The sequence below is a fragment of the Apium graveolens genome, chromosome 8 (assembly GCF_009905375.1).
Source record: "Apium graveolens cultivar Ventura chromosome 8, ASM990537v1, whole genome shotgun sequence".
Lineage (NCBI taxonomy): Eukaryota > Viridiplantae > Streptophyta > Magnoliopsida > Apiales > Apiaceae > Apium > Apium graveolens.
Window position 1 is genome coordinate 111500781 of NC_133654.1, and position 15380 is coordinate 111516160.

At 36.5% G+C, this 15380-nt stretch overlaps 1 non-coding gene across 1 annotated transcript; it reads left to right on the forward strand.

Moving 5' to 3' along the window:
• Positions 1–9851: 9851 nt before the first annotated feature.
• LOC141681099 (small nucleolar RNA R71) lies at positions 9852–9958 on the forward strand. Its single transcript, XR_012558541.1, has one exon. It is a non-coding gene; the product is annotated as a small nucleolar RNA R71 (small nucleolar RNA).
• Positions 9959–15380: the final 5422 nt, after the last annotated feature.

Sequence of the window (15380 nt, forward strand, 5' to 3'; positions counted from 1 at the left end):
TTCCTGGAGAAGTATTACCCTAAGTACATGCATAATCAGATGGAGCTTAAATTTTTTGAATTAAAGCAAGGGAGTATGTCTGTACTGGAGTATGAGAAGAAGTTCACAGAGCTGTCAAGGTTTATGACAAAGTATACCAGCAGTGAGGAGGAAAAAGAAAAGAGATTCCAACAAGGATTAGAGTCTTGGATCAGAGATAGAGTGGCTATGTTTGAGCTTGATACTTATGCAGGCGTAGTGCAGAAAGCTGCTCTAATTGAGAGTAATGAGATGCAGTCAAGGAAGGAAAGGGATACCAAGAAGAGGAAGGTTCCAATCTATGAAGAAAAGTCTGAAGCCGGAAACTCACAAGACAGGAATGTGAAGAGGATTGGATTCCACAAAGGCGGAAATTTTCAGAAGAAGGGAAATTTGAGCAAAAGATAAGAATCAAAGGGGAACAACCAGGCAAGCCAAGGACAAGTTGGAGAAAATAGATTTCAGAGACCAGAATGCAAGCATTATGGAAGAAAGCACCCCAGAGTATATAACAAGCTGAGCATGACATGCTATAGGTGCAACCAGAAGGGACATTTTGCCAATGAGTGTAAGATGCCAAAGCCGGGAGTTACATGCTATAAGTGTGGAAAGACTGGACACATGGCTAGGGAGTGCAAGTCAACCGGACCAGTCAAAGCTCTGATGAACGTGGCAAGTACTAGTGCAAGCGTGCCAGCTGAGGTATTGGCCTTACCTCCACCACCTACAACAACTCCGCAAGCAACAGCGAGGACATTCGATTTAAAAATGAAGGATCCTGTTTAGAATTCTGAGGTGATAGCAGGTACACTTTTACAAAATAATGTTGAACCTAAAGTATTGATCGATTCTGGAGCGACGAGATCTTTCATATCAGAAAATTTTGTTGATAAACTTCAATGTGATAAAATGGTTATGAACGAGGTAGTAAATATGGTAATTGCGAATCAAGAGAAGATTCCTGTGAGTCAACTTTGTCCAAAGTGTGAGATTGATATTTTGGGTTATAAATTTTCAGCCAACTTGATAGTCTTCAAGTTAGGGGGGTTCGATGTAATTTTAGGAATCGAATGGTTAGGGAAGAATAACGCTCAGATTAATTTTAAGTCCAAGAAGGTGTATTTGAAGACGGAGAGTAGAGAGAAAGTAGTATTTAAGGGACAGAGGCAAGAGCAACTGTTTCTTACAATCGTCCAGGCTAAGAAGTTGCTTAGGAAAGGTTGCGAGTCGTTCCTAGCTTATGTAGTAGATTCAGAAAGAGACAACCTTAACATAGAAGATATTCCCGTAGTCAACGAATTTGCAGATGTGTTTCCAGATGAACTACCAGGCTTACCGCCAGATCGACAAATCAAGTTCGAGATCAACCTTGCTCCGGGCACGAAACCAGTTTCGAAGGCCCCATATAGGATGGCACCAGCAGAAATGAAAGAGTTGGTGAGCCAGCTACAAGAATTGTTGGACAAAGGAGTGATACGGCCAAGTACGTCGCCATGGGGAGCACATGTTCTGTTCGTAAAGAAGAAAGATGGAAGTATGCGGTTATGTATAGATTATCGAGAGTTGAATAAGGTGACGATTAAGAACCACTACCCGCTACCAAGAATAGATGATCTATTTTATCAGTTGAAAGGAACAAAGTGTTTTTCAAAGATTGACTTAAGATCAGGATACCATCAATTAAAGATCAAAGAAGAAGACATCCCAAAGACAGCATTCAGGACAAGATACGGACATTATGAATTCTTAGTAATGCCTTTGGGATTGATTAACGCCCCGACAGCATTCATAGATCTGATGAACCGGATATTTAAAAAGTATTTGGACAAGTTTGTAGTGGTATTCATTGATGACATCCTTATTTATTCAAAGTCAAAAGAAGAACATAAGCAGCATCTATGGATAACATTGGAGATACTCCGACAAGAGAAGTTGTATGCCAAGTTTTCTAAATGTGAGTTTTGGTTAAAGTAAGTTCAATTTTTGGGACACGTTATTGGAGATGAAGGAGTTAAAGTAGATCCGGCAAAGATTGAGGTGATTATGAGTTGGGAGAGGCCAAAGACACCTACGGAAGTGCGAAGTTTTCAAGGATTGGCGGGATATTATAGAAGATTTGTAAAGGATTTTTAAAAATTGCCATGCCATTGACTAAGTTAACTAGGAAGAATCAAAAGTTCGAATGGAATGCAGAATGTGAGGATAGCTTTCAAGAGTTGAAGCAGAGGTTGGTGATAGCTTCGGTGTTAGTACTACCAGACGATCAAGGGAACTTTGTGATTTTCAGTGATGCTTCACATAAAGGATTGGGTTGTGTGCTAATGCAACACAATAAGGTGATCGCGTATGCGTCAAGACAGTTAAAACCGTATGAATTAAAGTACCCTACGCATGACTTGGAACTAGCAGCCATAGTATTCGCACTTAAAATTTAGAGACATTACCTCTACGGAGAAAAGTGTGAGATCTACACGGATCACAAGAGTTTAAAGTATATTTTCACTCAGAAGGAGCTTAATATGAGGCAAAGGAGATGGTTGAAATTGATTAAGGACTATGATTGCTCGATAAATTATCATCCGGGAAAGGCAAATGCTGTAGCCGATGCTTTGAGTAGGAAGGAAAGATTTAATATGATAGCAATACCGAAAAAATTGTCTGAAGAGATTAAGAGGTTTGAATTGGAACTTTGTGATTGGGGAATAATTGAAGAGGTTTATTGTACAATGACTTTTCAGCCAACATTATTATAAATGATAAAGAAATGTCAGGATGAAGTAATGAAGCAAGAGAAAAATTTGCTAACTGGAGAAGAGATTGGTACTCAAAGGGATGAGCAAGGTATACTAAGTTCTCCTCAAGAACATGGATTCCTTATGTACCTGAACTGAAGAATGAGATTTTGCAAGAAGCCCACAATTCAAGATTTTCAATCCATCCGGGAAGTACCAAGATGTATCGAGACTTGAAGTAGAACTTTTGGTGGCCAAATATGAAGCGAGAATTGGCAGAATGGGTTGCGAAGTGTTATACCTGTCAAAAAGTAAAGGCAGAACATCAAAGACCAAGCGGATTAATTCAGCCCCTAAAGATCCCAGAATGGAAATGGGAAAATATTGCTATGGAGGCAATGTTTAACTCGAGATTCTGGAGGCAATTTCAAGAGAGTGTTGGCACGAAGTTGAACATGAGTACGTCGTATCATCCGCAGACTGACGGTCAAAGCAAAAGGACAATTCAAACAATTGAAGACATGTTGCGCAGTTGTGCAATCAATTTTGCAGGAAGTTGGGACGACCACTTGCCATTGGTAGAATTCTCCTATAACAACAACTATCATTCCAGTATTGGCATGCCACCATACGAAGATTTATACGGATGAAAATGTAGATCACCGACAAGTTGGGATGAAGTGGGAGAAGGAAAGATTCTAGGCCCAGAATTGGTACAACAGTTGCATGAGATAGTTAAATTAATTCATAAAAGGTTGCTTGCTGCTCAAGATAGTTAAATTAGATTCCAAGTAGGCGAAGCCGTTTTGCTGAAAGTGTCACCAAGGAAAAGGTTGTCTAGATTTGGCAAGAAAGGGAAGATAGCGCCTAGATATATAGGTCCTTTTGAAATTTTGAGTCAAGTGGGGAAGGTGGCTTATGAGTTAGCCTTACCACCTCAGTATCAACATGTGCTTAATGTGTTCCATGTGTCACTGCTTAAGAAGTACAATCCTGATGCCAACCATGTGATAGAATATGAACCTATAGAAATTCAGGCAGAACTGTCATTTATGGAGCAACCTGTCAAATTACTCGACCGACAAGTAAAGATTCTTAGAAATAAGTCAGTAAAGTTGGTAAAAGTACTTTGGAGGAACCCCAAGGTCGAAGAATCAACCTGGGAGTTAGAGTCTAATATGCATTCCCGGTATCCTCATCTGTTCTCTTAGATTCTGGGGACAAAATCCTATAAGGGGGAGAGGATGTTACGACCGGCATTTTGTGTAATATTATTTGTGAACTGTGTATAATATTAGAGCCGATTATTAATATACTTAATGATTGTATGTTTGTGTGAATGGAATTTGCTGAGTTATAAATTGCTTTATGTAGATTATAAATTTTTCAAAGCAAGAGTTTTATTAATTGGCCTTATTTTTTATTTATAAAGAATATTCTATTCCTTGAAAAATTATCTTTTAAAATTATTTCATTCACAAATTTCAAAAGTGATCTCATAAAATTTCTAAAAATCCAAGTTATTTTATGGTATAAATTTTATAATTTTTGAACTTTTATTTTATATTATAAAAGTAAATCTTTGAAAATTAGTTGTTTAGTAATTAGAAAATTACATATTTACCCTTGCATGCAAATACACTTCCATTCAACCAAAGGGCAAAGAAGACATTTCCAACCCCACTAACTCACATTTTGTTAGCTAAATTACTTCATTGACCTTGCATGCAAAATGGCCAAACTTTAGCTAGAGGGTTACTCTTATCATTTCCCAAATCCACTCACATTTAGTCAAATCAAGGACATAAAAACAAACCCAAGTGTGATGATCACTCCATTTCCACTCCACCACTTCACCCTCCCCTTTCTTCTCCTCCCTCCCTCTCGGCCTCTTGGCCAAGCACTACCCCCCTCCCTTTTCTTCATTCTTCATTCAAGCACCTAACTTCCATTCAAGTAAATGTTACTTCCTATATCTTGATCATTCATAATCCAAGAAGTTTAGAGTGCAAAACCTATGTTTTGACCTTGCATGGTGGTGTTTTTGTTAAACTCAAAGTGAACATCCTTGATTCTTGTGAATCTAAGGCTTTCACCATGAGTTATAGTATCATAGGGTTGAGAATGGCTAGACATGAGTGTGTTACACTTATGCAAATGTTGTTTTCACCCTAATCCATTTGGCCATGACTTGATAGGAGCCGAATGGATGGTGTTTTGTTGCCTTGTTTTATTTGTGTATGTTTTTGTGATAATAACATGAATTTTGTAGTAGAAACTTGATAAAACCTTTTGCATGCTAGATGATCATTAAGTTATAATCCATTTTAGGCTTGCATGTTGATATCTGATGAAAAATTTATTTGAAAATCATGTTATTTTGGCTTGTAAGATTCGAAGGCATGCATGGATGTAAACCACTCTTGATTTTCAGAAGTTCTTGAACATTTGGATTGATTTTTGTTAGTAAGCTTTAATTTCAGTTGAGTTAAGATATTGATAAGATTTGTGCTCCTTAATATGTGATGTTAAATTGTTTATATTTATAAAGAAAGTATAACTTGTTGTTTTCAAAAACTTGATGATTTGTAATTTGTGTGATGTGTTAACTTTTATTTTGCTATGTTGCACCTTAGGTAAGAATGATCTCCACTAAGCTTATATTGAGTGTAAGGGAGTTAGTTCAGTAGGACACCTTAGTTAAGGTTTGTTTTGAGTTTTTGGTTATTGTTGGTTGGGTTTGTTAAGTAAGAACCTTGGTGAAAGTAGAGTATTAGTTTCTGCAGAAAAATCAGTTTGGTACCCTGAGGTTTGGAGTGAGATTTGACCTTGTCATTGTTGTGCACTTTGAGGCCCAAGCCACCAGAAGCTAGCACTAGGAGTATACAATAGGTTTAGGTGTTTTTTGGTGGTTTGTAAGATGTTTGGTTAGGTGCACGAGTGGAAACACCAAATATGTCCAGCAGAGGACAGTTTTGTTGCAACTTAGAAATGAGGAGTTTTGACCATGTCATAGGTAGGCCCTCATTAGGCCCTGTTGGGCCTTAGTTAGAGGGAATGGCAGAGGAGTTTTTCCAACCATAGTTCATAGGATTTGAATTAGAATAATGTGTCACAAGTTAGTTCAAATCAGGACCTTTTCTGCCCAGAAAAACAGGGGAATCATGAACTTTAAGCTTAGGCCTAGGGAGGCCCAAGCTAGGACCTTGAGCCACATCAAGTTTGGGAGTTGCCTTATGATCAGAAGAGTCTAGTGTAGAAGATTTGGAGGTAAACTTGAAGTTTAAGAGTTTCAAATACACCCAAGAAACCTTAGATGTCATTCTGAAATTTACCATAATAAGCACCTTCATTTACCACATAGTTTTAGAGCACTTATGAGTGAGGCCTAGGTTGACCACCATAGCTACAAGATAGCATAAGTTCATTATAGTGAAAGTCCCAAGTTAGGGTCAATAGGAATTGGACAGTTTAGTAAAGGCACTTCGAGTTAGAAAACCAAAATTTGGAGATTTTGTCTAGTTTAGCGACCAAGTGACTTAAGTATGTGGAGCGAGATCATCCAAGCCTAGTGTCGCAATATGGCGTGTGTGATATTATTTGGTACTTAAATATGTTATATGAGAATATTTGGCTATGTGTACTATTATGCTTATAAGGTGATTATAAATTGTGTGCATATAAGCCTAAGTACCATCGTGTTTAGTTTCGGTTTACCAATAGGTTGAGTTGGTGAGAATATATTATAATGAGGTTATTATTATTTGTGTAGGATCTCGAGACAAGGGTGAACTTGCCATAAAAGTTGAGTAAAGCTTCCAGTTGCTCCTACCTGCCAGTCAAGTCAGGCTTTCTCAAGGCAAGTGATTCAACCTGCGTTTTTCCTTTACACTGCAAGTCTGTGTTAACTAGTTCCTATATATAATGCGAGTATTCTGATTTACCTTGATATACATGGACCAAGTGGTTTTCAAATCTATCTTCGTATTATATAGAAATGTCATGAACCCTCAAGTGTCTATTGCAAGTAATTTAACCTTATTTGAAGATTTTTATGCAAGTAGATCAAAATGTCATATTATGCTAGTATACCCAAGTAATTGTGATGTTGAACCATGTGTAAGTTACACCCAGTATCCTCAGCTTGAAGCCTAAAAGCCAGTCATTCCTTAAAGATTGTTAATGATTGTTTGATAACCTTATCATTACCCTAAAACATAATACCCCATTATACCTTGAGCTGATGATCACTTTCTTCGTATTTAATACCAATATCATACCTGGAACCATTGATGCTCACCTTCTTTGTATTTTAATACCTATACGTTATCTGAACCCATTGCTTTAAGCCTAGTCTGGCATTACTCTTTCATATTATCCGATAGCCTTATGAAATGTCCTTGTCAAAGTCCTTGTAAATAGAAACCTTTCAATTACCCCTGATAAAGTAAAGTCTAGTGGATCATGGCCCTAGTGGATATATTCCCAGTGTTTCAAAGTGGATCTATAACCCTTGATAAAGATGTTTACTGTTTAAGAAATCAATTGTCAATTGGCATCAGTTTTTAAAATGATTAAAAATTTGGATTTTCAGTCCCAAAGGGGGACAAATGTTTTCTTTAAATAGTGGATCTGGACTGAGACGCAAGTCCTTTCCGCACTTTAATTGTAGGCTTAAAAGTTGCCTAGGGATCCCATTAACATTTTAGAACCAAACGAGGTTCGGGATTACTTCGCGGCTGATCACCAGCTGTAATCCGTAGCGTCATAAAATGGTTTTTGATTAAGAAATGATTTTGGAAATGTTTTGCTACAAACAAATGATGCCATCACCCAAAAGTTCATCACTTGTTATTATTAGCTCAGTCTTCACATTGTCAATCTTACATATCTCGATTTATGTTTTGTATCGTATTGTTTAGCACTTGTTGAGCATTTAGCTCACTACTTGCTTTCACCCTGATATTATAACTAGCAGCTATGGTTAGATTCAAGTAGACAGCGCATAAGACTTGTGATATCGATGCGTATGTTCGAGCTCAGGTAGAATAAGAGATAGTTTTATGTGAGGACTTGATATTAAAAATCAGGTTGTAATAGTTAATAGTGTTGGGCTGTTCCAAACCCTAAACTGTAAGATCTTGGATTCGATTGTAATTACCTTCTTTTGTTAACTATTGTAATAATTTTCATAATATGTATTTTCAAGTTGGGGGCGTGACAATAACAGGCAAAGTAAATGCATCACCTAGAAAAGCATACCTTAAGTGTTCAGGAAATGGTTTAAGCTCAAGTGAAGGAGCTTTCTCAATAGAAGGCTTGAGGCACTTTGGAGATTTGTTCAACTCCTCCAATCCAAGAGATTCAAAGGGCATATCTAGCCTTTACTTCCAAGGAGAAGCATTTAAATACTGCAACTGCTCATCATCTTCATCATCTTCACTATCTGAATTCCCCAACAAGGTCTTCTCTAAGGCATCAGACCTTAGCATTTGATCAAGTTCTGAAGTAACCACAGAATCGACCAACTCCACTTTTAAGCAATCCTCGTTTTCAGTCGGGAATTTCATTGCATTAAAAACATTGAAAGTCACATCCTGATCCAGCACTCGCAGAGTAAGCTCACCCTTCTGCCCTTCAATCAAGGTTCTACCGGTAGCTAAGAATGGTCTTCCCAAAATTATGGGAATCTTCTTATCCTCCTCGAAATCAAGAATTACAAAATCAGCAGGAAAGATGAGTTTATCCACCTTGACCAAGACATCCTCCATAATGCCTCGTGGATATGTAATAGATCGATCGGCCAACTGCAAGGTCATATAAGTAGGCTTTGGATCAGGTAAGTCCAATTTCTTGAAGATTGACAAGGGCATCAAATTGATGCTAGCTCTTAATTCACATAAGCATTTGTCAAATGACACTTTTCTAATAGTACAAGGAATAGTGAAGCTTCCAGGATCTTTAATCTTCGGAGGCAACTTTTGTTGCAGCACTGCACAACATTCCTCCGTGAGAGCAACTGTCTCTAAGTCATCAAGCTTTACTTTTCGAGAGAGAATACCTTTCATAAACTTTACATAACTAGGCATCTGTTCAAGAGCTTCAGCGAAAGGTATATTGATATGAAGTTTCTTGAACACCTCCAGAAACTTCTCGAACTGCTTATCTAGCTTTTTCTTCTGCAGCCTCTTAGGAAAATGAGGTGGAGGATAGATCTGTTTCTCCCCCGTATTACCCTTAGGAGGAGTGTGTTCTAGAGTAGTCTTCTTTCCTTCTGCACTTCTTCTTCATCCACAGCTTCTTCATCCGAAACTTGAGATTTTTCGGGATTTGCAACCTTCCCAAACCTTAATGTAATTGCCTTAACCCGCTGTTTAGCTTCCCTCTTTCCTGGTACTTCAGTGTCACTAGGGAGTGTACCAGGTTGACGATTTAGCAAAGCTTTGGAAATCTGCCCAATTTGAAAGGTCTTGATAGAAACCGCTTGGCTCTTGCACATGAGCCTCAACTCCTCCAAATTTAGATATTTCATTAGATTGTTGTAGCTAGAGTTGTTGTCTTTGTGTATATTGCGGTTGCTAAAAACCAGGATGATTGTATTGCTTCACTGCATACTGCTGATAAGGTTGCTGAACTGCATTCTAAGTATTGCTCTAGCTGAAGTTAGGATGATTGCGGTTGTTGGGATGATAGGTGGCTGAAACTGGTTGATGCGACCTTTGAAAGTTGCTCACGAACTGAGCTGATTCACTAGAAATAGCACACTGATCAGTCTCGTGTGCACCAGCACAAAGCTCACAAATACTAGTGATCTGATTAACTCCATAATTAGCCAAAAAATCCACCTTCATCGTTAAAGCCTTAAGCTGAGCAACTATAGCAGTAGCTGCGTCCAACTCCAGAATTCCTGCTACCTTGCCCTGAGGTAGTCTCTGAGTAGGATTCCCGACACTCATTAGTAGCCATCAGTTCAATTCAATCAATTCATAAGCTTCATTGCAACTTTTAACCCACAAGGCCCCTACTGATGCTGCATCAAGCATGGGTCTAGAAGTAGCATCCAATCCATTATAAAAGCAGTTAATGATCATCCAGTCAGGAATCCCATGGTGAGGATACTTTCTAAGCATCTTTTTGTAACGATCCCAAGCCTCACATAAAGATTCTCTAGATTGCTGAGCAAATTGAGTAAGTGCATTTCTGATTGTAGTAGTCTTCTCCATATGAAAGAATTTAGTTAGGAACTTTTGAGCAAGATCCTCCCATTTGGTGATAGACCCTGGTTGTAGAGAATGTAACCAGCACTTAGCTTTATCCCGCAGAGAGAATGGGAAAAGCCTCAACTTAATATCATCTTCAGAAACTCCATTGAACTTGAAAGTGTCATAGATCTCGAAGAAATCTATGATGTGCATGTTGGGGTCTTTTGTCGGAGAACCCCCAAACTGAACTGAGTTCTGCATCATCTGAATCGTGCTCGACTTAATCTCAAAGGTGTTAGCTGAGATGGCTGGTCGGACAATGCTAGACTGAATATCACTAATCTTCGGTTGAGAGTAATCCATCAAAGCCTTCATATTCACTTCTGGTTCTCCCATTGCAATAAGAGCTTCTTCTTCAACTTTCTCCTCGACTAGAACTTCTTCGAAAACTTCCTTAGCTACTACAACTTCTTCCTCAGTTTTATTGAGTGTTTTCTTATGAGACCGAGAATGTGTATGCATACACACTCGCTAGAGTACCTGAAACACGACAAGGAAATAAGTAAGTTATAATGTCCTAGTCAATGAACTTTAACGACCACTGATGACAAACACATAAACGAAAAATTAACCACGAAAGTGGCGCCAAAAACTTGTTAGGACGAAAACACGCGCTAATATTCATGCAAGTATACATGATCGCAAGTAATATATAATTAATTCTAGTTTATTCCCACAGAGACTCTTTTAAGTTAATTTCAATCAATGTAGTTATGCAATAATGGTATGGTTATTATTCAATACTAAGACGAATCACAATTTGAGGTTGTTTATAACTACGATTAACTAGGAGATTAAACTAAAGAACATAAACTAAGAGATTAAAAGAGTGATTAACTATATGACACAAACATAGGATTCTAACTTCATTACTACTTCATTCAATAGCCTTTTTGTTCTTAACCTTAGCATGCAATGGTGATGATACTAATCAGATAACACAATACTAGTAAACGCCAACTTTCATTGTACGCATACCCTACTACCAGACATCCATAAAAGAGATAGAAGTTGAATAGACACCAATTATATTGAGACCCTATATGTCTATAGAATTTGATAACATAATGGTTTAACGCACAAGCTATTTATCATGATTACATAGGGAAAGTAAGATGGTTAAAATTACCTACAATCATACATATCAAATACATGAACCTATGCTAGTATGGCAAGTTCTAAACCCCTAAATTCACTTTCGCTTCATTAGAGATTAACACGCTATCTTATAAGTTCGCGACGCTCATAAGACGAATAAGCACAACCAATACTAGGATATCATAAAATCACCACACACTAAGGTATCGAAATAAATTAACTAAAGAAATCCATAAGTAAATCCGTTAGAACCCCACAATAACGATTAGCCCATAATCAGACTCATCATCAATGTAGGTTCCGATGAAAGTATGGTATAATAAACGTAGTCTTTATACTGAATAAATAATAAACCAAGTACGTAACAAGAGTATAGGTTCACAAATAAGAAAACTAGCATCCAAGATTACAACTTAAAACAAAGAATTACAAGAATAAACTAGATCCTCTTCGCCTTGGTTGAATTGTGCTATACGGTCTTCTTACGTCTTCTCCTTAGCTCTGGAACGTCTTCTTATGAAAAACGATCATAAGTCATCAATATATAGTAGTCCATATAATCCAGGAGTCCAGGAAACATAATTGTAGTAGAATCATGATTTTATTACACCGACACGGCGCGGCTATCCTTCTGAACTTCGGCACGGGCGCGCTCACCTTCTGGAGAAACTTAAATTGCCTTCTTATTATGCTGGTTTGAGATGGCTTTTACACGAGAAATCTTCTTGACACATTCCAAACATCATTTTAGCATCAAAACAATGCTAAATCACATGATTCTTTTATTTTTGCCGGAAATGCAAAAACACTACAAAAACTTCAAAAACACAAATAACTCGAGTACAAAACATCAATTCAATCATTTATAGAGCATTCTAAGTGGACATAAATGCCACTTAATAGTTTGCTAAAGAGAATGCTTAGCTTGGAAGCAAAACAAGATCAAATGTCTAAAAAACTAATAGCTTTGGAAGCTGGTCATATTGCTAAAAATTCCAACTTGGATGTTATTTTCTCTCTACTACAGAGTCTAGATGCCAAAAAAAAGGAGATAATATCACAGAAAAATGTCAACCTGGATCAGTTTTGAGGAGAAATACCAATTTTGATGATGATGGTGATAAAGAGGAAAAAGAGATTTCTGTTGCTATGAAGGTTTATACTGTGAAAGTTCAATATGGAACTGGAATTCAAAGTTAAAAGAAGACACAGTCAACTCATGTCTCTCAGGATAGATCGGATAGATCTAAAAAGGAAGCTGATTTTGTTACTCCTAGTTCAATTCCTAATTTCAAAGATACAAATTCTGATGATTTTCCTAACAATGAAAAAGTGATAGTGATTCCTGATTCTGTGAAGTCTAAAGAAGAAGAAATTTTATTTTGAATGGATTTACAGATTCTCTCTGCTTATGTTGAAGCTGCTAATGCTAAAAACTTGCAGAAAGAAGAAATGATTTCTGACATAGAAGAAAGAGCCCGTGAAGGAAAAATCAGAATAGTTGTTGATAAAGCAGATCAAGAGTACAAGAATATGCTTAAAAGATCTGAAAGGAATAGATGGAGGAGTACAAATAAGAAGATGTTGCAAGAAAAAGCAGGAAGGAGAGCTCAAGTATTTCCAAAGATAAAAAACAAATGCAAATGGAGAAAGGTTGTTAATCTTAACTATAATGATAAATTGAATTTTACTCCTGAGGAATAAGGTTGGATGGTTTACTTAGTTCTAATACCATGGGAGATAAGAAATCTTGGTTAGAACAAGCTAAGAAGCTGAAGTTGTTTGAACCATTCAAAAGAGCTGGAATAGGACATCATGAAGCTGAAATTGTCAACTTAAAGTTGTTAAATTTCACATTTGCTGATAGTCCAGATCAGGAAATAACTGCCGATCGTCTAGATAGACTTCAATATGTGAAGATTATTCTTGATAAACATGATGGTTCTGAATCTAAATAGAAGATCTTACTCTTATTGCAAAATGCTCTAGTTCAAGTTCTTTAACTTGATGAAATAAGTATTGAAGTACATTCACTATTTTCTAAGAGTTGAAGATGAAAATTCTAGGTTATGGTCAAACATGATTCTTGCCAATATCAAAACAAGGATACTAGATGATGGTCGATATTATTTCGGATCATATGTTCCTAAATACATAAATTTTACAGCGCAAACAATCAACATGAAGAAATGTGAAGCTGTCATTTAAAATGTTCTTACTCAGAGACATATAACTATGAATCATGATGGAAGAAAAACTTGCTATGTTTCATTGTAAGACATTATGACAGAAAGAGCACAAATTAGAAGTTCGAGGGCTGCTATCTATCAATTATCTAACATAACAGAATATGAAAAGAATTTGAAGATCAAGTTAGAAGATATTCTGTGGAAAAAGATTGATGACAGAGTTAAAGCTTTTGTTAGAGATACTGCGAAGTCTATAAAGAAATATCAAGATCTACTTCTGAAACAAAGTGGATCCTGCATGGGGTTTCAATTTTATTCTGGTTTTACATCGTTTCCGTTACGTTTATGTTCTCGAAACCCTTCAATGTGTAATACAAAATTATGGATTTCATACCTTCTATCAAAACTGGAGGAGCAGCTGCTTGACTGATGGATAGTCAATCTAAATAAATGAATGATCGAGTATGAATATTTTGAAGACTCTGTCACTTCTACAATAAATCAATATATGGTAACCTTTATCAAACTTAAAGTCATTGTAAAAAACACCAACATTATCAAACCTCTTCCTACCCTTGTTGAAAACGTACATTATATTGATCCGTATTTGGTAGTTCGAGGGTAATATTCTCTAAAATATGATCTCCATATTTGTTGACAGAGTGATATAATAATTTTTGCATTTTCATTCAATACATATATTAAGGACTCATCCAAAAAAATATTATGTTGGTACAATTTATGTAATTCAAAAGTATGACCAACCATAGATGTCTTATTGTGGCGCCCTCTAAACCCGGGTCAGAGTTTGGGGTCCACAACACATACACAATATATAAACCTGTATAAGAAATATTATTAAAAATGACCCTGCTTTACATAACCACGGATCACAACAGGTTAAAGTATGAAAACAAGCCACAACCTTAACTTTTATTACAAATTACCAAATCCAAACTAATTTAACTTACAACTGATAATGAAATTATTCTTACAATCTTACTATCTCACTACCAATATAAGCTCCTGCTAGCTCGATCCGACTCAATCAAGAATCCTAGCTCGTACTCTGAACTGAGTAACCTCGCTATCAACCATATCCTTTTTAACTGTAGAATACATAAAAAGATTCGCAAGAGTGAGCTAACTGGCTTAGCAAGTAATAATAACGATAACTGAGGTTAAACAATGTTCAAATGGAAATGATTCAGAAGAATCAAGTTTCTTGTTAAATAATCATTATAATTGGATATTCATTTTAAGTTTTAAAACGAAGGTTAGGATGCTGATCAGTCACGCACTAACCCCGAGCAAGGCACGCAATTCTGCTCTAAATACTGGATCCAAGGCACACATTGGCCTACCTCGACCACGAATCTGGTCTGACCACGAATCTAGTCCACATAAGAAAACTATCCAATTCTAAAACAGATCAGTATGATAAACAATATACTTCAATGAAACAAGATCATAATCAATGATGATAAAACACTTGAATAAAAGTGTAATGCAATTCATGGATATCACAAGGGTATATCAGGGTATGTATGAAAAACGGGTTCCAACCTGTAAGAGGATCAGGTATTAGACAAATAATGATTTTTCAAGGTTTAGTTCTTGTTGGATTTTAATCACAGCGGAGGCATGGTAAAACACTTTTACACATATAAAATCCAAATAAAAGCATATAAATCGTGGTAAAAACATATGGATCGATTACTAACCTTTAATATGCGATCCAAGAGGAACGATCGGAGATCCTTAGCAGCTGCTCCTCAAACGTGAAGCACTCCACCGATATCCACCAAGAAAACGACGTTAAGGAGGAGGAGGTGGAGAGAATTAGGTTTTTTCTAAAAATTGGGGTTAGAATAAAAATAGGGTTTATAATAGTATATTTATAGGCAAAATTTTCAGCTGAAATTTTCCCATAAAATATTATTATTATTAACCCATTTATTATTCTTATTAATAATTAAAACACCTTTTAATTATTAATCCTTTTTCTAAACACTTTAGAAATAATTCTCTCTCTTGATTTAATTTCCAAAAATTAAATCCATAATTAATAATATTAAGAA